General features: G+C 27.6%; 2 long non-coding RNA genes across 2 annotated transcripts; one reads left to right on the forward strand and one right to left on the reverse strand.

Annotated features, from left to right (window-relative positions):
- Positions 1–281: 281 nt before the first annotated feature.
- On the reverse strand, positions 282–3,538 carry LOC136092164 (uncharacterized). The gene is made up of 2 exons (XR_010644246.1): positions 2,902–3,538; positions 282–484 (listed from the first exon to the last, which is right to left on the reverse strand). It is a non-coding gene; the product is annotated as an uncharacterized LOC136092164 (long non-coding RNA).
- A 3,641-nt stretch (positions 3,539–7,179) lies between these two features.
- Positions 7,180–10,436, forward strand: LOC136092166 (uncharacterized). Its single transcript, XR_010644248.1, has 2 exons — positions 7,180–7,816; positions 10,234–10,436. It is a non-coding gene; the product is annotated as an uncharacterized LOC136092166 (long non-coding RNA).
- Positions 10,437–22,998: the final 12,562 nt, after the last annotated feature.

Genomic DNA, 22,998 nt, shown 5'->3' on the forward strand with positions numbered 1-22,998 from the left:
ACCATGACGATCAAGATCGCTACGCGGAGAAACAAGTTGAGCGCGGTACTGCCAGGGACGTGGTGGCGTTCGAACTCAGAACACTTTTTGATTATGAGGCGAGCGCTCTACCACTACACCACTACTATACTACCGTTGAATAACAACCTAGACGGGTATTATTCGACGATTTTAGCGATCTTAATGTATGCATAGCGCAATAATAATAAAATGTGACTTAGTTTACTATTTCTTACTATGAGAATGTTTTAAATACAAACGATATTAAAGAAACGACACACTTCATGCTACACTAAAACTTTATTTGTAAAATAAATTCAATATAATAATATCCTTACACATCAATGAGAAAAATAATATCCTTACACAATATAAATAGCAAAATAAAACAACATGGTTTTTAAGTCCTTTTGAAAAAATTTAACTTGGTTGAAACTTGGGCATTTTCGGAAGAAATTCGATTTTTCCACATGGAATTACAAGCCTACATAGAATAGAAATATAGTATAATATAAATAGTATCATAAAATCACAACGAATAAATAAAATAATTATAAAAATGCTTTTGTGCCAGAAGAGTACTTAATAAATGCATTGATTAATGTATGTCAATAAATTGATTTACAAAATGAGCTCTAATTGAAGGATTTGAATTTTTAAATCAAATAAATGTTAAAAATGTTAAAACAGCCATATCTTTGATGGGTGGACATAAGAGTATAACTGCAAAAGTGTAACTTTTCAGGAGAGCAAAAAAACATTATTATGAACCCAATTATTTTGCTACAGAAGTCATATTTTGAGAAATGGGTTATTACTTTTATTCTGTTTGAACCGAATGGTGTAACTATACTGTTAAAACCATTGATGCCGGCATACACAAGACACATTTTCTCATATAAATCGTTAAATGGTCAAAAATGCAGTTATACTCTTATGTCTGCCCATCAAAGATATATCAACATGCCAGAATAGTCTATACTTTCACAATATTCTATAAAAAATTGATCAAATATCTCATTATAATTAAAAATTACATAGCCATATTTTTAAATACTACTTTTGGTGTAGTTGTAATAGTAGCTATAATCAACTGCAACTGCAACAAAATGTATGTAAATAAAGAACTGACTTTAATAACTGTACCTATTGACTATATCTTATATCAATAACCCTAGTTGAATAACTGATGACAGTAAGAAAAAAACAACTACAAAGTGAGCAAAACAAATCACCATGTCAATAACAAAATAAAGAACAAACAATAGTTGACCTAAATTAGCCAATTGTATAACTTTAGACATCTATAAGACACATACAAAAATAAAATAAGTAATGAATTTTTTAAATACTAACTAGAACATAAGGTACATAAACAAATCAACAATAAAAAACAAAAAAAAAACATATTTATGTATATTGATTGAATTTAAATATTTAAATATGTCATAAAAACAAAAACAGTAGAAATAAAAGGATATATTCACAACATTGATAGTACTAAAGACAAACTGTTTATGACAGTATAACACAGTAACAAAAGGAAACATCTCTAATTTACCATTCTCAATACATTTCAGGTAATGCTACCGCATGTCATTATCTTTTTATATAACTAAACTTAGGTTGATACTGCTACACAAAACCATTGCATTTCTTTCTAAGAAAAAATCACAATCATTTTCATGTGCAACTCTATGCACTAACAATGGCACATCACCTTTACTTAAACTATTAAAGAGTGAATCATAAAACAAAACACACTTCCAATGTAAAACAACATCAGGACACATTACTTAGAAACACCCAATATGATTTTCTAACATTAATCGTTTGCACTGTAACTTTCTGAAAGACCACATGAATTAAAACAACTAAAAATGCAAAAAATCCAGATATTTTAAACTTGGAAACCCAAACATTTTAGAAAACTGATATAAAAACAAACTTTGTGCTATATCAATCAAGGTATCATCAAGCCAGCAAGGTGAGTCTCTTAAAATATCTAAGGCCTTGTCTTTAGACTGTATTGACAAACTTTAAAGAAAACTTTAGAAAAATTTTGAACTTCGACAGCCCCTTTTTACAACGATACTATCATTAACAAATAGCTTTTTTCAAACCTTTACCGCAACCAGTTTAAACTCTGAACCTTTTTCTCATTGATTGGTTTAAGGAAAATAAGCAGACTCTATCAAATAATCTAAAATTTTAGAGTTTTTTGAAGAGTACCAAAAATCTATAAAATAAAGTAGTAGCATAAATTGTTAATTTTTCAATATATTTACTTCAATTATCAGTAATTGTAATAATATTTTTTTTTCAAGTTTTATTAAGGCAAGAGGTCCAATAAGGTCTAAGGGAAGTTTGTGTACCTATAGCCAGATTTTTTTAGTGCCCAAATTCAAGTCCCCAGACTTGTCTAAAGAAGGCAAAACTGATACGATCACATCTCTATACTAATTACTTTGTATTAGTATAAGTATATAGACTTATACTAATAAAATTCCATCAAGTAAAAGGGTTTAAAAATTAGTAACCCTAGGTACAATAAACTTTTTTTAAACTGTACCTAGGGTCACTTTCTGAAAATTAGATTCAAATCCATAATAAATTTACAGTTAATTTGGTCTTAGATTGTTTTCAATAAGTATTTCTAGTAATACTTAATTGCAACTCTTAAATACATAACAAAATTGACTAATAGTTCTGAGCAAAATCGACAAATAAGTCAATGCATAAAATGGAAGTCCCAAAATAACTGTGAGTTTTGAGGTGCTGAGACATAGTATAAATTAACTTCAGAAACATAAAATAATATAAAATATACAGTAATAATAAAGTCTTAATCATAAATTATATAAAAGTTTAACTTAAATAGTGGGTTATATATACACATACCACAAAGTTGACACTTTTTTATTATAATAATTTATTATTCCATCAGAGACTGCTAAACATCTTCAACAGAGTAATTATAGACTCGCATTTTAATTATATAATTTAAAAAAATTTTAAAACATGATTATTTTTGTATTTTGAGTTTATACCTAACGGAAACAAGGCTACTTATTTAACGATAGATTTAACCTACCTAACGGAAGCTTTGCGCTGTATCTGCGCAGGCGTTACGCTTGCGCAGAACTGACTGTCTACTTATTTAACGATCTACTTATTTAACGCGACACCGGTGTTGCGTTAAATAAGTAGATCTGTCACGGAGAAAACTGTCCGCGGAGTAATTTGTCCGATCGGACATTTTACTCCGGAGTAGAACGTCCTAGTTTGTCCTATCCGTCCGTCTAGGACAATTTACTCCGGAGCAAACTGTCCTACGTTGGAGTAAACTGTCCTACTTTTTTGCGTATTATTTTTATTCGGACCACTCGAGCGATGTGATTTAGCGTTTGTTTAAACGATGGTTTGAGAACTCGCGCATTATTCTGCGGCATAAAGAAAACTTTAGCACTTTATATACTAAGCATAATATTATTATAATTAACATAGTAATATTATGCGTCATGTAACTCATACAAATAAACCTGAAGCTTGATAGTCACAAGGTTATTTTTTACCGGTTTAAAAGTTTAAAAAAATGTTAACACTGACATGTTTAAATCTTTATATTTCGTTTAAGGTTTAAGTTAAAAACAGTAAAAAATAAAAATTATGTTTTTTATGTTATCTTGTTTGAAATTTATTCTAGATTCAGAATCAGAGCCGTAACCACAAATTTGATATTAGGGGGCCCTAGGGTTCTTTTAAAGGAGGAAGGGGATAAAAAATTTGTTAAAATTATTTTATGTTTTTCCCTTATAATTATAATTTAAAAATTTTTTGGAGGGGCCAGGGCTCTTCCGATGGTTACGGCTCTGAGAATATATATACATTTATATTATTAGAATGTATATATTCAATATTATAAGAATAATTGATTTTTTTTAAAGTGAAGTTTTTTCAGCTCCTATAGCAACGTCAATAGCAATGGCGATTTGAAACAAGTTCTCAAAACTTTATGTTGTTCAAAATGTTAATCTATTTTACAAATAGTAACACTTTTATAGAATATAAGTATAATGACTACCTGATACATATTTTAGTATTGCTATTATATCTGTAACCAATGTGTATCTATTTTTTTATAATGCGATAATGTATAATATATACATATATTATATATTGTATTATGTGAAATTTTTTTAAAGTATGTTCTTAAATAATTCTAAATTTAAGTCTTGTGACATCAGAACATTAATATATACCATATGCTAGAGTTTGTAATTTGCAAGTTACACATAACATAGGTTAAAAGCTGCGAACAGTGTCAGCACACAAATATGCAAAATTTCAAAAAAACTAGTCCAGAGCTTCATCCTATTAAAGTACAGTCACCATGGTTTCATATTGGAATTGATTTAGTATAAATAAATGTATTCTTACTATCTCTGATTATTGCACAAAGTGGGTAGCAGCGTTTCCCCTAAAATCAAAATTAGCAAGTGGTGTTGCAATAGAATTGTATAAGGTAAATTTAAATAATATTATCTGATTGCATTTAAATAATATTTTTAAAGATATAAATTTTTTTTGAATATTTCAGTTGTTCATGCAAATGGGTATACCAAAAGTTCTTACCTCTGACCAAGGCACATAGTTTTACAACCAAATAAACAAGAAACTAACAACTTTGTTAAATGTGAAATATCATTTTACCACAGCCTATCATCCACAAGTTTAAAAATTTGAATTCAGTTTGTGTATAAGAGCTTTCTAGTTTTATAATCTTGGATTTAATCATCTTGTGTTTTAGGCTAATGGTTTAGATGAGCGGTTCAATCAAACCATCCAGTTAATGCTTGTAAAATTTTGCAATGATGGTTTAGATGAGCGGTTCAATCAAACCATCCAGTTAATGCTTGTAAAATTTTGCAATGATCGCCATATTACATGGGATACTCATTTGGATGCTTGTACTTTGGCATACAATACATCAAGGCAAGAGTCTACAAAATACCGCCCCTTTGAATTAATGTTCGTAAGGAAGCCCATACTTTCTATAGAATTAGAAGTTGCAGGAGAATCTTCTCAATCATTGTTAATTGATTTTAACACAAGACCTGAAAGCAACCAACATTTTATAAATAAAATAATTGAGGAAAGGTATAAAGCATTTACTGGTTTGTTACTTTACTGTTCTTGTCGGATGCCTGCTGAAGGCAAAATGATTAAATGTTTGAAATGCAATAAGTTATATTACTTGAACTGTTTGATCAACATTTCGGAAAGCAGCTTTGATGATTTTTTGTGCGATTATTGCAATTAACTTCTGGGTATAAAAAGTATAAATAATAGCATAAATAAAAGTAATTATGAAGACATTTTATTATAGTAAGAAAGATTAAGAGTAGTATTAACTTAAAATGTAGCATTAGGTTAAAAAGTAGTTCTAGCTTAAAGAGTAACGTTAGTTTAAAGCGTTATTGCTCTTCTTCTTCTTTATATTTATTTTGTCTTATAACTCTCCTTATTTTGTCTATAATTTTATTTATGCTGGAGCTTTATTTGTTTATTTGGATTTATTATTTATTTATTTATGATTGGAGTTTGAAGAAGTTTTTTGTTATAAGGTTTCAAAGACTTTTTTCAAAGTTTTTGATTTATTTTTATTATCAGTTATATTTAAAAAAAATGATTCTTTTTTATTCCATTATTTCATTGATTTTAACTTTGCCATTATTTTATTTTAGTTTGTCTACTGTTGAAATATGGTTTTAATTTAGTAAACTTCCATGAATTTAAGTTTACTTTATTAATCATTTACCAACAGTTAAGGAAAAATTGAATTCAACTCAATAAAGTTTGGATTAGTTTTATTTTCAGGTAACATTGCAAAATATGATTTAACTGTAGTTAGATAATAACTTATTACTGTTTTGTACCATTATTTATTTACATTTATTTACTCTACTATAATATGTATGCTGTACTGTATAAATACTGATTTTTTTTTTTTTAATTATAAAATTATCTTATCATTCTTGTAATTGTTTCAGTTGGTTGTTTTATTTTTATCATTGCTATTTGTATCATTAATGTTATTAGCTGGTATTTACTTAAACTTTTCGTAAATAACCTACATTAAGTTTTTCATGTCAAAATATATAATTTGGTTGACAAAGTCAACCAGTTTGGTATATGCAATTTTTAAAAAAACTTACTTTAGTTAATTAAATAAAATGGATTAAGTGAATGATGAAAAAGAAGAACAAGACTTTCTCGATGTTAGTATTATATAATATTTTATGTTTAAAAAGCAAAAATAAAAAATCCATTTTTTATTTAAGATAATTGTTCAAAACTTAAAGCATTATCATGAGTTTACTGTGATTCTGCTACAGTCCATCAAGTAATTGTAGAAGAGTACACCATGAAAATTTCAAGTTTTCATTTTTAATTTTATGTTTTGTACAAGGTCAAAAAAAAGAATTCTGTTTAAAACACATTTAAAATATATTTATATATATATATATATATATATATATATATATATATATATATATATATATATATATATATATACATATATATATATATATATATATATATATATATATATATTAGTAATATATGTGGCAAAAGTTAATTAGGTACTAAATAAATTGATATAAAGGTTGCAGAAACAATTATGTACTAAATAAAAAAATTAGTTTACTAAAAGTCAGGAAATCGCCATTGCTATTGACGTTGCTATAGGAGCTGAAAAAACTTCACTTTAAAAAAAATCAATTATTCTTATAATATTGAATATATACATTCTAATAATATAAATGTATATATATTCTCAGAGCCGTAACCATCGGAAGAGCCCTGGCCCCTCCAAAAAATTTTTAAATTATAATTATAAGGGAAAAACATAAAATAATTTTAACAAATTTTTTATCCCCTTCCTCCTTTAAAAGAACCCTAGGGCCCCCTAATATCAAATTTGTGGTTACGGCTCTGATTCTGAATCTAGAATAAATTTCAAACAAGATAACATAAAAAACATAATTTTTATTTTTTACTGTTTTTAACTTAAACCTTAAACGAAATATAAAGATTTAAACATGTCAGTGTTAACATTTTTTTAAACTTTTAAACCGGTAAAAAATAACCTTGTGACTATCAAGCTTCAGGTTTATTTGTATGAGTTACATGACGCATAATATTACTATGTTAATTATAATAATATTATGCTTAGTATATAAAGTGCTAAAGTTTTCTTTATGCCGCAGAATAATGCGCGAGTTCTCAAACCATCGTTTAAACAAACGCTAAATCACATCGCTCGAGTGGTCCGAATAAAAATAATACGCAAAAAAGTAGGACAGTTTACTCCAACGTAGGACAGTTTGCTCCGGAGTAAATTGTCCTAGACGGACGGATAGGACAAACTAGGACGTTCTACTCCGGAGTAAAATGTCCGATCGGACAAATTACTCCGCGGACAGTTTTCTCCGTGACAGATCTACTTATTTAACGCAACACCGGTGTCGCGTTAAATAAGTAGATCGTTAAATAAGTAGACAGTCAGTTCTGCGCAAGCGTAACGCCTGCGCAGATACAGCGCAAAGCTTCCGTTAGGTAGGTTAAATCTATCGTTAAATAAGTAGCCTTGTTTCCGTTAGGTATAAACTCAAAATACAAAAATAATCATGTTTTAAAATTTTTTTAAATTATATAATTAAAATGCGAGTCTATAATTACTCTGTTGAAGATGTTTAGCAGTCTCTGATGGAATAATAAATTATTATAATAAAAAAGTGTCAACTTTGTGGTATGTGTATATATAACCCACTATTTAAGTTAAACTTTTATATAATTTATGATTAAGACTTTATTATTACTGTATATTTTATATTATTTTATGTTTCTGAAGTTAATTTATACTATGTCTCAGCACCTCAAAACTCACAGTTATTTTGGGACTTCCATTTTATGCATTGACTTATTTGTCGATTTTGCTCAGAACTATTAGTCAATTTTGTTATGTATTTAAGAGTTGCAATTAAGTATTACTAGAAATACTTATTGAAAACAATCTAAGACCAAATTAACTGTAAATTTATTATGGATTTGAATCTAATTTTCAGAAAGTGACCCTAGGTACAGTTTAAAAAAAGTTTATTGTACCTAGGGTTACTAATTTTTAAACCCTTTTACTTGATGGAATTTTATTAGTATAAGTCTATATACTTATACTAATACAAAGTAATTAGTATAGAGATGTGATCGTATCAGTTTTGCCTTCTTTAGACAAGTCTGGGGACTTGAATTTGGGCACTAAAAAAATCTGGCTATAGGTACACAAACTTCCCTTAGACCTTATTGGACCTCTTGCCTTAATAAAACTTGAAAAAAAAATATTATTACAATTACTGATAATTGAAGTAAATATATTGAAAAATTAACAATTTATGCTACTACTTTATTTTATAGATTTTTGGTACTCTTCAAAAAACTCTAAAATTTTAGATTATTTGATAGAGTCTGCTTATTTTCCTTAAACCAATCAATGAGAAAAAGGTTCAGAGTTTAAACTGGTTGCGGTAAAGGTTTGAAAAAAGCTATTTGTTAATGATAGTATCGTTGTAAAAAGGGGCTGTCGAAGTTCAAAATTTTTCTAAAGTTTTCTTTAAAGTTTGTCAATACAGTCTAAAGACAAGGCCTTAGATATTTTAAGAGACTCACCTTGCTGGCTTGATGATACCTTGATTGATATAGCACAAAGTTTGTTTTTATATCAGTTTTCTAAAATGTTTGGGTTTCCAAGTTTAAAATATCTGGATTTTTTGCATTTTTAGTTGTTTTAATTCATGTGGTCTTTCAGAAAGTTACAGTGCAAACGATTAATGTTAGAAAATCATATTGGGTGTTTCTAAGTAATGTGTCCTGATGTTGTTTTACATTGGAAGTGTGTTTTGTTTTATGATTCACTCTTTAATAGTTTAAGTAAAGGTGATGTGCCATTGTTAGTGCATAGAGTTGCACATGAAAATGATTGTGATTTTTTCTTAGAAAGAAATGCAATGGTTTTGTGTAGCAGTATCAACCTAAGTTTAGTTATATAAAAAGATAATGACATGCGGTAGCATTACCTGAAATGTATTGAGAATGGTAAATTAGAGATGTTTCCTTTTGTTACTGTGTTATACTGTCATAAACAGTTTGTCTTTAGTACTATCAATGTTGTGAATATATCCTTTTATTTCTACTGTTTTTGTTTTTATGACATATTTAAATATTTAAATTCAATCAATATACATAAATATGTTTTTTTTTTGTTTTTTATTGTTGATTTGTTTATGTACCTTATGTTCTAGTTAGTATTTAAAAAATTCATTACTTATTTTATTTTTGTATGTGTCTTATAGATGTCTAAAGTTATACAATTGGCTAATTTAGGTCAACTATTGTTTGTTCTTTATTTTGTTATTGACATGGTGATTTGTTTTGCTCACTTTGTAGTTGTTTTTTTCTTACTGTCATCAGTTATTCAACTAGGGTTATTGATATAAGATATAGTCAATAGGTACAGTTATTAAAGTCAGTTCTTTATTTACATACATTTTGTTGCAGTTGCAGTTGATTATAGCTACTATTACAACTACACCAAAAGTAGTATTTAAAAATATGGCTATGTAATTTTTAATTATAATGAGATATTTGATCAATTTTTTATAGAATATTGTGAAAGTATAGACTATTCTGGCATGTTGATATATCTTTGATGGGCAGACATAAGAGTATAACTGCATTTTTGACCATTTAACGATTTATATGAGAAAATGTGTCTTGTGTATGCCGGCATCAATGGTTTTAACAGTATAGTTACACCATTCGGTTCAAACAGAATAAAAGTAATAACCCATTTCTCAAAATATGACTTCTGTAGCAAAATAATTGGGTTCATAATAATGTTTTTTTGCTCTCCTGAAAAGTTACACTTTTGCAGTTATACTCTTATGTCCACCCATCAAAGATATGGCTGTTTTAACATTTTTAACATTTATTTGATTTAAAAATTCAAATCCTTCAATTAGAGCTCATTTTGTAAATCAATTTATTGACATACATTAATCAATGCATTTATTAAGTACTCTTCTGGCACAAAAGCATTTTTATAATTATTTTATTTATTCGTTGTGATTTTATGATACTATTTATATTATACTATATTTCTATTCTATGTAGGCTTGTAATTCCATGTGGAAAAATCGAATTTCTTCCGAAAATGCCCAAGTTTCAACCAAGTTAAATTTTTTCAAAAGGACTTAAAAACCATGTTGTTTTATTTTGCTATTTATATTGTGTAAGGATATTATTTTTCTCATTGATGTGTAAGGATATTATTATATTGAATTTATTTTACAAATAAAGTTTTAGTGTAGCATGAAGTGTGTCGTTTCTTTAATATCGTTTGTATTTAAAACATTCTCATAGTAAGAAATAGTAAACTAAGTCACATTTTATTATTATTGCGCTATGCATACATTAAGATCGCTAAAATCGTCGAATAATACCCGTCTAGGTTGTTATTCAACGGTAGTATAGTAGTGGTGTAGTGGTAGAGCGCTCGCCTCATAATCAAAAAGTGTTCTGAGTTCGAACGCCACCACGTCCCTGGCAGTACCGCGCTCAACTTGTTTCTCCGCGTAGCGATCTTGATCGTCATGGTTGGTGTTTCGAAGTTATAGAGTTGAGAGAGGGTTGTAACAACAACTAAAGCAGCCTCCTTGACTGTAGTGTCTTTTTCGGCTTTGAGGAGGTAAATTAACACACAAAAAAAGGCTAGACACGAATTAATAAATTCTCTTCTTTTCTTTTTTCTGGGATAACATCAGAATGCTGTCCTTACTATTTATCTGCGCAGAATCAAGTAACAATTACAAGTTTTACAATCATTAAGTTTAAGGGTTAAGGATAAATAATTTAACGTAAAACATTTTGCTAAAATGCACAGTTAAATTATTTAGGAATACAATAAACTTCCTTGTGAGATGACTATTTTATTTGATATCATTAATACGGGCCTATCAAAAAGCTTTTTCTTAAAAATATGTTTCTTGTCATACTATACTATAAAGATAAAAATTGCGATTAGAATATACGTCGTGAGTTATATATTATTAAAAGTAGTAAATTATCACTATAAAAATGCCCTTAAGTAATAACAATTCGCATGGCAAAGGAAATGCTTTTAGTTCGGTTAACGTATGTTTTTTTTTAAAATTTGTTCGTCTGGGTTAGCAAAATGCCTCGATTGTTCAGTTTGTCTACTTATTTAACGATCTACTTATTTAACGTGACACCGGCTGCTGGATCTCTAACGCCAGCAGCTTGAGTACCGGCTGGTCTGGGTTCTAACTAATTAGTCTCTACGTGTCCGTAAATAATAACTTATTTTTGAATGTGATAAGTGGTGGGAATAATGTAAGTAAGTAACTTCAATTTAAATGTACAGCAGCTTTTAAAAGATGTAAAAAATATAATTTTCTCTGAATTAAGAGTTTGATTTATAATTTGAATAAGACAACTTATTATTACTGTAATTTAAAATGAAATGCATTAATCATTAACTTTTCCTAGATCTAAGAATATTTGTAGGTATTTGCATGTATAAATTTAATGCATGTAACTAATTACAAATATTCTTAGATCTGGGAAAAGTCATATATAATAGTTTACCAACATTTATTCTTAAGCTTATCCCAAGATATACTATTATTAACAAAATATACTATTATAAAATTAATTTATACTATAATAACAAAAAAAGTACTTTCCTGAATTATTATTATTTTTTTTAAATAAGTTTAAATAAAAAGGTATTTTTACTCTTCAAAATAAACATTAAATATATTGAAAGTCATATAATGAAAGTCGCTTTTTTAATTTGCTTTTAAAATACAAACAAAGTTTAATATTAATCACTCCATCACCTCTAGTTGAAATTGCTCTAGTTAAAATTGCCAAATCAATTACAAAGTTAATCAGATGAAAAGTATTTTGAATGTGTTTTGGTTACCTTATGAGGTTATCTCATTTCTAAAACAAGGTTTTTAATGTAATCTATGATGATAATGTCAGTTTTCCGGACAAATAACTAGTAAGGTTGTCTTATTCAAAGTTTGATTTATATTTTATTTCATGTATTTTGTTTAAATATTAGTTTTATGCATGTTTTTTTTTGTTAGAAGCTTTTGATTGAAATCTATAACTTCTTTCAAAAAAATCTATAATTTTGAGATGGTTAATTACAGACCTATTTCATTATTATTAAATGTATTGAAATTATTTGTGTGTTATTTATTATTGAAAGTGATGGATATGAAAACATACATTTTTTCATACTTTTAATTATTTATAAATTGCAATATCGGTTTAAATGATAAACATTTAACTACCTATGTTGGTAGCTGGCTTAAAATTTTAAATCTCATTTGAACCATAAACTCCAATTCAAGTATATTAAAAATATCTACTTAACCCAACCTTTAATAAAGTAATCCATCAGGGATTTATTCTTGAGTCTTTGCTTTTTGTGGCATACAATGATAAATTAAACACATTCATTTATAATGTGTCTACTTATTTTTTGAGAGAATTAAGTTTTAGGTAAACCTGCAATAGTTATATATTTTTTGCTTATTGCACTCTTATCAATGGAAACTTTTTAAATATAGAATATATATTGGTTTCAGTACATGCATCCACTATCCAACAAGCTGATGAATAGTACTTTATATTTAAAAAATCTTTATGGGTGAGATAATACAAATAATATAATTATTAATAGTACAAAAAAGTATAATTATTTTAGGCTTAACTGCAGATTTAGCAAATTTTATTTTAATAATGAAATTCTAACTCTTCTAAAATCAGTAAGGTTTAGTGAATTATGTTGGATAAAAAATTTTCCTAAAAAAAAATTCTATCAATTATATTTATAAAAGAATTAGACTCATCAATTGTTATGTTAGCAAAAGTAAGGGATTGTGTCAATTGGAACTTGTTTCTAGCATTTGTCATACTTGGTTGTTATTTGAAATATGCGTGCCAGACAAACTAAAAAATAATCGTTATCTATATTTACTTTTTTCAGATTAAAGCCATTAACATTATCCATTCAAAAATTTCACTTGTCAAAGATCTTGAAATAATTAACAAACAATATGATGTTGTTTTTCATATATCTATGATATTTAATTGTAACATAACCATGGCTGTGTCATTAAAACTGCAAAGCAAAAAGTAATTTTCATTTTTAATTTTTCACCGAAGATGAAAAAGTGTCATTAGTCTGTTATATAAAATAACAAGAATAGGTAATATTCATATATACATAGGGTGTTTAAGAAAGTTAGTGCAACTTATTAAAAACAAGCAAAGACCTACCTCAGGTACAAAAAATAAGAAATTTCTTTGTGACAATGCTAGATCTAAAGTCACAAAAGCAGTGAAAACTTTCCTACATCAAGCCAGATTTAATATAGTTTGTCACTCACCTTACTCACCAGACTTAGCTCCATCAGATTTTTGGCTATTTGGCCGCATTAAAACTCATCTTTCAATAATACAGACGTTGAAAGTCAAAAAAGACAAATTAAGATACTTTTAGGCATACTTATTGAAGACTATTGGAAAATATTTGACAAGTGGTTGGAATGGATGCAACTATGCATAAATAATAATGGCGAATATTTGAACATTTAATAAAAATAAATTAAAAAATATATTTATTTTTTAATATTTTTTTGAGGGTTGCACAAACTTTCCTGACACCCTAAGTAATTAAAAACATGGGTGCAAAAACAATTTAACTCCACCTTTTATCGATTTTCAGGTTTTAATGAATTGTTGGTATATGAAAGAAGTTCTATCAGTTAGTATAAAAATGACATAGCATCAGCCGGGAACCAAGAGTTAATATGTCCATTTTTTGTGTTTCCGAGGGAATCAAGTTTTAAAGTAATTTGTAAAGGCTTTCTGTCAGAATGTCTGACTAACTTTTTAAATATTTTTAAAAGTTGTACCATTCTTAAGAGTAGATTTATTGGACGCATACTCCATTGATTGTTGAATTTTTATTGATAATAGTCAGAAAAAATACAAAATGTGGACATACAGCCTCGTGGTCCTTGGCTGACAATAGATTAAAAAACTTCTTGAGTCATTAAATACATGATTTGGTAGAAAAATAAGTATTCCTTTCATATATTTGGTGCAAAAACGAGGTTTTCTCTCTGCAATTACCTCCTTTTTGCACTGGATATATTTTGTGTTTATGTCCATTCAGTAGTGTCTGGTTGCATGTGTTTATATTAACTATATATTAACTATTATATTATATTAATATTATATAAATATAATGTAAATATAATATAATTTATATATATAATATAAATGTAACTATTATATTATAAAAAATTATATTAACAGTATTAACTTTATATCTTTTGAAAGAGATATAAGATGTTTTAAGTGTTTCTTCTTGTCATATACTGTATTCTAGTATAGTGTTATTATTATTTTCAAGTATTGTATATAAAAGAACTTATTTAAGTAAAAATATGGTTTCTCGTCATGAATGTGACAGTATATTAAAGAATTCAGATAATATTATTGATTTTGTCCTTGAAATCAGTGGGGCTAATGTAAATAACGTTTCTGTCTTTAATGATAGTGCAAAGATTAGTAACCTAATAGAAATTACTTCTGAAAGTGAATTTAAAAACAATTTAAAAAATGCATCAAAAATCCTGGTCTGGAAAAGAAACATTGCAAAAAAAAAAAAAAGAAAAGCTGAGGCAAAACTTACATTGGTTTTGAGAAAAAAAACAAAAACTGTTATAGGAGAGAAAAGTTGGAGACCCCTGCAAAATATTTTGAAAAAATTTTGCAGAATATGAAGCTGCTGCTTTTAGAGACTTTTAGCAATATTGGTGATAAAGATAAACAGGGTATTTTTATTGGAGGACAAGTTCAAATGAAAGCAGTTAAAAATGTAGGCCAATGCCTTGTGAGGGCCCAAAACGTTTATGTTCTTATGTGTATATAAATAGTGGTAAAATAAAATAAAGGTATTAAAAATAGCTTTTTGTTCATTGTATGGTGTGAGCGGAAAGAGAGTTGAACATATTGTTAAACAGTTGCAAAAACATGTTCCTGCTCCAAGAATCATTCGAGGCATGTTTAACGGTAAAGGTAAATAAAGTAGAGGCTGTAATCTCTCTGGATCCGGCTTCATACTATTATGAGATAGAATGTAACGAGTAGATTTAAAGAATTGACTGAAATTATGTAAACTGTTAAATGAAAGCTTGTTTTCCTCAGCTGTATTGTATAAATTCTTTAAATTAAAGTTGTGTTCACTTTGAGTCATGCCAGCTACGGTAATATTATCTAAATATGCATAAGTCTTTTAAAAAGTTTTCAATTATAAATTTGTAGATTTTCCTTTGAAAAACAGCAACAGCATTTGTTGGCTCAAATGGCAAATAAGTAAATTGGTACAACTTGCCATCAGTTTTAATTGCTGTATAAGGTTAATCTTGAGATTACCTTCCCCTTCCTCCTCCCTAGTTAAAATGGGTGCTGTGAGAATGATTTTGAAATATCACTTTGTTTGTGTTCACCTTGCTTAGTTTTATCCAAAGATAAGTAGTTGATTTTAAATAGCTTCTTATTGTAAAAGGCATTTCTTGGAAAAGTTTTAAAATTAATTACTTACCCTTGTTATATTGTTTATTAAATTGGTACATCAAAACGTTAGGTAAAGCACCTCAAAATGATGACACAGAACTATAAAAACTGTATAAGATTTACTATTACTTTCTTCCTATACATTTATTAATATTCTATTTTCTTTAATAAATATCTCAATAATATCTATTTTTATCTTTTAGTATTGGTACTGTTGAGAAATGGTTTTAATTTAGTAAATTTCAAGAATTGAAATTTACTTTATTAATCATCAGCCAGCAGTTTATGAAAGAAAAAGTAATTTTAACATCTACATGGTAAGAATAGTTTTGTTTAATTGTAACATTAAAAAATGGTCTTTATGGTTACTCTTTGGTTCCATTATATTTGCTTAATTTTGAATATTAGGGGTGCATACTTAAGTATGCCTACTTTTGGCCAATGCTGATGCCAATTTGACTGATACTGATGCATTGGACCTAAATTCAAATTTGCACTCTTTACTTTTTTAATAATAGATAAATTAGGATTTTTTTTCAAATAAAATGTTAATGTTCAATTTTAATGCTTGCTTAGTTGCTCTGCTCATACTCTTGAGTCCTTAATAGAGGGGGGGGGGCGTTTATTAATTTTTTGAAAGTTTTCCCACCCACCTTATTAAGATACTCCCCCTCCTCCCTTCCCCATTGAATAATTATTACTTGTTATAGAAAAGAAAATAATTATTTCACTCACCAACGAAAACAAAATTTAGCTTTTGATTTATTTCTCATTAAAGTATAAAATTTATAAATCCTATTGAAACTATGATAAAGCAGTTGTAAGAAAATATCCATTTGACTGCAAGCCACGCTACAATTTAATAATTTTATGCATGTAAAAAATATTAATTGTGATATTTATTTTTTTTTGTAATTTACCTCCCCAAGGCCGAGAAGGCCACTACAGATGAGGAAGCTTCCTGTGGTTATAACTCTCTCAACTCTATAACTTCGAAACACGAACCTTGACAAGCAAGATCGCTGTGCAGAGAAACAATATGAGCGCGGTACTACCATGGACGTGGTGGAAATCAAACTCGGAACCTCTCGCTTATGAAGTGAGCGCATTTATTCAGGAGTAGTTGATTTCTTTGTTTATTTATTTTGTTTCTAAGTTTAATTCCTAGAATAGTTATAAATTTAAATTATATATATATTTGAAAACATGAAAACTGAATAAGTACCTCTTTTTTTTTAATTTTGACTTTTTTTTTTCAAAATTTTGTAGAAACAAAAAATTAAAATTATTTTATTTATATATCTTCAATAATTCTATAATAGCATTAACCTTTTGACTATGCAAGAAAAATAAAAAATCAAGATTATGTATATACATTTTTACATAAATTTTTAACTATATTCTATCAATTAAACTTAAAAATCAAATTAAATAAGAAACAAATTAACAATGAGCTAAGCAACTAAAAGACTAATAGACTATTTTGTATGGATGAAAATAAACCATCAAAGCATATATAGATAAAATTAAACGTCATATAGATAAATATAAACGATATAGATGAAAATGAACGTCCTTGTTTATGTAGTTATGTGTGTTACCACACACATAAGTCAAAAGTCTAGTACAGAAACAAGGATGTTAAAACAATGATGATGAAGATTTCCTAACTCAGGCAACATAAAAGTTTTCAGATGAAATTTTCAACATGAAAACTGAATAAGTACCTCTTTTTTTTTTAATTTTGACTTTTTTTTTTCAAAATTTTGTAGAAACAAAAAATTAAAATTATTTTATTTATATATCTTCAATAATTCTATAATAGCATTAACCTTTTGACTATGCAAGAAAAATAAAAAATCTGACTATGCAAGAAACAAAAAATTAAAATTATTTTATTTATATATCTTCAATAATTCTATAATAGCATTAACCTTTTGACTATGCAAGAAAAATAAAAAATCAAGATTATGTATATACATTTTTACAGTAAAATATGTATATATATATATATATATATGCATATATATATAATATATATATAATAAGAAATAAAAAATTATGCACTATTCAGTGGCACCATTTATAAATTACCTAAACAGGTATTTTGGCTCTAAAGGTCACAGTTTCGAAGATTGCTTTAAATGCCACAATTGTGGCTCTCCACATTTTAATGGAAAAGCCACAATCATGGATCACCACACTCAAAGAAGAAATATATTTATATATTCTATTTAAGATTTATATATTCTTTAGTATAAATATTTCACTGGAATGTTAAAAAGGTTTGGTATTTGATATATTCACTGAAATTACCAGTGTGGCTTAAAAGCAGATAGACTTTGATACAATCAAAAAAAAAACTTTGACTATTTTCTATAAAGTGATTGGAGGAAGAAAATTTTTTTTTTTAATAACGATAGTTTATTACTTGCATGAAAGCATTAAAATGCCTTCCTTTTAAAAAACAACAAACATATACCTGTTTAGCTGTTTTCTTGAATATTCCAAGAAACAATCATAGCAATCAGTTCTAATTAGCATAAAGTTGTTAATGTCTCATGAATTAAAGAAAATTTATCTATCATGACATATCATAAAGACATGCCATAAAAAACAAAAATTTTCAAAGTATCATGATATATCCACATAATAATAAATGTAGCTAGTCAACCAACTTCAAATGAAAACAACTTGTTGTTAGTAAAACCTAAATTAAGACATACAATAGATCAGTTAACAAACTTTTATATAAAGAGATAGTTACAGGTTTTATATAAAGAGATGGTTGATATTTAAATAGGGCCCAATTTAAAAACCCAAATAAAAAATAACCCAATTTAAAAACTCAAATAAAAAATAGCTGGGACTATGTTTGTAAACAAAAAATAAGTTGATTCATCCCACAGATATACTGTTTTCAATTGAAAATTATTTATATAAAAGTGTATATAAATCTCATAGCTTTAACCTCCTTTCTGCGCTTGCATGGGTTTGACATCTTTCAAGCTTTTTCATGCAACACATTCTGTCCAAGTTATCTGTATTCTGTCCATGCAATCTGTCCAAGTTTTCCTACTTCTATCTCTCTACATGTTGATATTCAATCATCTGCATCTTCACTCATCATGCTGATATCCAATCATCTGCATCATCAGTTAACATGCCTTAACTAAGTTAGTCCTCTAGATGCTGGACTGCATCAACCTATATTCTCTATCTTTGACTGCTATACAGCATAACATTATGTTATGCTGTATAGCATAACATAATGTTATGCTGTATAGCATAACATAATGTTATGCTGTATAGCATAACATAATGTTATGCTGTATAGCATAACATAATGTTATGCTGTATAGCATAACATTATGTTATGCTGTATAGCATAACATAATGTTATAGCATAACATTATGTTATGCTGTATAGCATAACATAATGTTATAGCATAACATTATGTTATGCTGTATAGCATAACATAATGTTATAGCATAACATTATGTTATGCTGTATAGCATAACATAATGTTATAGCATAACATTATGTTATGCTGTATAGCATAACATAATGTTATAGCATAACATTATGTTATGCTGTATAGCATAACATAATGTTATAGCATAACATTATGTTATGCTGTATAGCATAACATAATGTTATAGCATAACATAATATGCACTAGGTGCATGTAGCGCATGTTTCACAGGTTTTGATTTGAACTAGAACCAAGATTTTGATTTTAAAGTCTACAGAAAAAAGCATAGTAATTATATGAATTAAAAATAGTTAACTTTTTCTTTGCCTTAATTTTAAAAGGAAACTTCAACATGGAACAACAAACACACTTTTTTAAAGTGGTTTGTTAAATACTTTACAACCATAAAAAACCACTTTTTAAAGTGGTTTTTTATGGTTGTAAAGTATTTAAAATAATTTACACAAAGAACTTCATAAACTTGTTAAAAGAGCTACAAATGGATATTAATTCCATCCAAGAATTTTAATAAATTTTTTTAGAGATTATTTAGAGATATAAATAATGCATCATGTTATGTAAAATAGGTTAATGCTTGGAAGGGCATCCAACTGTATGTGTGAGTTTGTGAACACTAAAACTTTTAAATTGTTTAAACATATCAAATATTGGTTTTAAACTTCGGTCAATAAATTATGCAATGGTGATCAATTGTGTATGTATTTACATTCAAGCTTTATTCTATTTCTACACTTTTTATTTATGTTTCACATTATACACCATTTTCTGTTTGTCTGCAAATAATATACTTTTTAAAATAGTCTTTTATTAAAATATATATAAAAATTCAAAATATCAATATCAACAACATGCTCAACAGCAACTACAGTAATTACATTGGAAAACATCATCAAAGCTAGAGAAATTATTAAAAGTGTGCACTCAACTTTAATGTACTAACATTGATTGACAGAAATAAAAGTACTACATTTTTTATTGTGAATACACAATAACTGAATTTTCAGAATGCAAAAAAAAATTGATAAAATTTTTTTTTAAGTTTATAATATAAACAACACTGAGTGTTGAAATTAATGAAAAAAATAAATACTTAATTAAAATGTTTTTTTAAAAATTAAACTCCTTAACTGAATTTGTTTTATTTTTTTTAGCATTTTTTCATTTTTTTTCTTTTTTTTAAAAGTTTTCATTTTTTAAAGTTATAAAGATTTTTTTTTTATTTTATATTATATACATATTTCTTTTTTATTATATACAGATTTTTTTTTTCTTTTTTTTTTTTTAACTTTATTAACTTAAGTATTTTATTGTATATATATATTTTTGTTACTTTCATTTATCATATTGTGACATTTGTCACAAAACCATTCTTTCTTTGTCTTCTTCGAAATGCTAACACACTTGAAATGAAACCGCTCTAAACAGCTTTTGCATTCAATATTTTCTCTTGATGCTGTAGTTAAATTACAGATAGGACAACACCATAAGGACAATTTCTTTCGTTGGGAAACTGTTTCGTTTAGCTTATTCCAAGCAACATCTGTTAAATATGGTTTTAAAACATCTATTGCTACAGCATCATTGATAAATGAAGAAGGAAGATTGTCAGGGTTTAATTGTAAATCATCCACATCTGCTTGCATTTCATGTGTAACATCTTGAACTTTTCCTTTTATGAGAATACTACTGAGAAGAACTAAATGATAGAATCAGGTTGGGAATATATACAAAATGATTTATTGATTGAACGTTGATAATCTTTTCGAATTGAAAAGACAATTCATGTATAAATACTAACCCCTTATTTTCTCAGTCACACTTTTATCAGTATAAGATAAACACTTTCTTTTCTGTTTACATAAACCAATTGCTGTTTTTCTTTGAGTAGCCTTAGGCCTTCCTCGTGAATGAACCTTTGAAGGAAACTTAAGGTCTTTTATATTGATGGAGTGAACATTAAAATAATTATGTAAACTTCCACATGCCTAAAAGATTTATTTATGCTTTCAACATCATGCTTTAAATTTTTTAAAGTTTTATTAAATTTATCTACCCTTATTAAACTTTTATTTGATAATATAAAATTTACTGTTTCAAAAATTTAGCACAAGTTTTGGAATTTTTTGAAAGTTTCAAAAAAATAACTTTTCTTTTAAAAACAATAAACATGGTAAAAGAGTGCAAGCATCAATCAATAATAAAATAAATAGTAATACCAAATCTGTTGAAAGAGAAACAAACAATCAAAGTAAAACAAAACAAAAATTTCCTACCCTTTCTTCACTATCTTCTATAGGATTTTCAATAACTATTGGGATCGAAGTTTGATTAGAAACATGAATAATTTTATTACAAGGCTGACTGGACATTTCTGCAACAATTTCTGCACTTTTATTAAAATTATCTTGTTCTATATCTAGTTGTGATTGCTCTAAATGTAATGATTTTTCAAAATCTGATAACTTTTCTAAATTATCAGATTTTGAAACCTCTAATGCGTGCATATTTGTCTGATAAAATGTTTCATTACATGTTAAAACAATGTTACTTGTTGGTGGAATAAATGCTTTTTTTATTATATCACATAATACATCATTGTTAAGATTGATTTTAGAACTCATGGCACATTCTGATGTAGTATTAGTTATTAAATCAATTGATGACTCCAAAACAGTAACCTTTGCATGTTTATAATCTTCCCAAATTTTAACTAAATTTTGAAGAATGTTTATGCGGCTTTCAAACTCACTATGTCCACCTTCAGAAACAAGCTGTGCTAATCGCTGAGATGCTTTTTTAAACTTTTCGGCTTGTGTTAAAGTTCTTTCTTTATTTACACCTATTTCTAAATAATTGCGGTTCTCACTGTGGTGCTGGAAAAGGCGATGGTTTTCAGTAGCATGAGACTTGAGCCACCTTATAGAAATGCCATCAAAAGAAAATATTGGCAATTGCTTTATTCGCCTTGCAACAAACATGTGTTTGCAGGGTAAGCCCATGGATTTAAAAAAAATACAATGGCAGTTAAGCTCATTTACTAACACTTCACTTCCCAAAATTTCACAGGTTGGATGATCATTATCACCTCCAGGGTATACCTCCAGTGCTTCATGTAACTGACTTCTGACAAAATTTAATGCATAAGGTGTTAAAACTTTAGAAAACTCCTCTAGAACATCATTATCGAGAACAGCATGAACAGAGATACGCTCTGCAGCAGTAACAAAGCTATGATTTCGCTCCTTTCGCATGACATCAATAACAGAAAAAAGATCTTTAAAAAACAATGGAAGGGGGTTTAATAAGTTTAATACAGATTTTATTCTTCGGTTTACAGACTCTAATCTGTTTGTTGTTCTCTGTCCAAAAGTCAAGTTCTGCTGTTGCCAACAATACACCCACTCATTTTTGCAATTATTCCAGTTTGTTTCAAAGTAACGAACTACACTACTTGGCATTTTTTCGTTAAAGTCTTAGCTCCTCAAATGCTATTTCAGAAGATGCATATGCCATTTTTTGAAGTGCTCTCAATGCATATAACCTCTGACTCTCTGAAATGCCCATTTTTAACACAGTCACTTCTCTACTCATAGCACGCAAAACATGAAATAACCATAAAAGCAATACTGCATTTGGAAAAGTTGTTCGCAGAGAGTCACGCTCAGTCATGTCCTTATCAGTGAAAATGGTGACAGTTTCAGTCCATTTTACATTTTTTGATTTAAAAGTCTCTAGAGCATTAGTGAGGGTCAACGCA

The sequence above is a fragment of the Hydra vulgaris genome, chromosome 15 (assembly GCF_038396675.1).
Source record: "Hydra vulgaris chromosome 15, alternate assembly HydraT2T_AEP".
Taxonomy (NCBI): Eukaryota; Metazoa; Cnidaria; class Hydrozoa; order Anthoathecata; family Hydridae; genus Hydra; species Hydra vulgaris.